We start from the raw sequence: 1,733 nt of genomic DNA, 5'->3' as shown, positions 1-1,733 counted from the left end.
GGCCAAGGTAAGACCTGCAAAGACAGACCATCCAGACCGCTATCCCAGGGCCAGCAGAGAAGCAACCAGTGGACCACTTCTGCCCCAAAGGCAGGGAGTTCTAATCCATGCTTCTATGGCAAAAATTCACAATGACTCCCCCTCCCCCCTCTGCCCTCCTGTCACTCACCAAAAGCTAGGAGGAAGCCTGTCCCTCTTCAAAGTACATTGGCTTTCTGTAACAAAGGACCAATTGGTCTTAAAGATAATTTTTCAGGGATACAAATTGTCTTTCAGCGAATGCCCAGTTCCAAGAGGGTACCCAGACTTACATCCAAATCAGTGGGCAGAGGTATTGAAACAGACCCAAACTCTCATATCCCAGGGGCAGTAGAATCTGTCCCCTCAGATCAAACAGGCAAAGGCTTTTATTCCAGACTATTCCTTGTTCCCAGAAAGGAGGGCACTTGGCACCCACCCTGGATCTATCCATTCTGAACACCACCCTGGTGGTCCTCAGATTCAGAATGCTAAAATTTGCAGCAGCTGCTGCCTATGCTGACAAAAAATGCCTGACTAGTGACGCTAGACCTAAAAGATGCCCACTTCCACATCCCCATAAGGGAATCCTGTAGAAAATTCCTGCACTTCAAAGCAGGATCACAACACTTTCAGTTCTCTGCGCTGCCCTTTGGCTTATCTACTGCAGCCAGAATATTCACCAAATGCTTAGCCCCAGTCATAGCATTTTGCAAACAGAGAAATATACAGATTTACCCTTACCTGGACGATTGCCTCATTCAGAGTGCAAAGCAAGGCTGCCCCAGGACCTTCTCTTTGTCAAATCCCTCCTAACTTCCTTAGGGTTCACCATCAATGAGAAGAAATCAAAGCAAACTCCCACCAGGAAGATCATTTTCTTGGAAGCTCTGCTAGACACAGGATCCCAAATAGCCTCCCTATTCCCAGAAAAGCAGAGCTTCCTACCTCTCTGCTTTACCCAGCTGGCTTCCAGAAGTCACCTCACTGCGAGGAAGTTCCTGCAAGCCCTGGGATACGTGGCATCTTGCAACCTTCTAATTCCTTTGGCCAGGCTTCACATGAGAAAACTTCAGTGGTATCTAAAGAACCTTTGGCGTCAGCACTCTCAGATTCTAGAGGCCTCTCTCTCCCTCTGATCCCATGTATAACGGCTAAGTGTCTCTGATGGGCAGAGCCCTGTGCCAAGAACAAGGGTCTTCCCTTTATCCTCCGTCCTACTGGGCAGACCATTACCATCGACGCCTCAGACATTGCTTGGGGCGCTCACCTAGCAGGCAGGTGCACCCAAGGTCTTTGGGATGCCCAGCACCTTCCCTTACACATCAATCAGAAAGAAATGATGGCAGTACAGAAGACTCTGACATCCTTCAAACCCCATCTCAGGTCAGGGGTTCTCCTTATAAAAACAGACAACACCACAGTAATGTGGTATATCAACAAACAGGGGGGACCCAGTCTTACCCTCTCTGGAGGCTAGCCATGAACCTCTGGCTGACAGCTGCCTGCATGGGTCTACAGCTAATTGCCCAATACCTACCAGGGGTCAACAACATCCTGGCAGGCCACCTAAGCAGAAACTTTTTGCCCCCCCCCCCCGAATGGCAGCTCCACAGGGAAATATTTCTGCAGATCACTCAGGAGTGTGGATCCAAAGGTGGATCTCCTTGCTTCGCACCTCAACCACCAGCTGCAAAAGTTCTGTACCAGGGAGT

Source organism: Protopterus annectens, chromosome 9.part0 (assembly GCF_019279795.1).
Source record: "Protopterus annectens isolate FY-2018-M chromosome 9.part0, PAN1.0, whole genome shotgun sequence".
NCBI lineage: Eukaryota > Metazoa > Chordata > Ceratodontiformes > Protopteridae > Protopterus > Protopterus annectens.
This window is presented reverse-complemented; position numbering follows the sequence as displayed.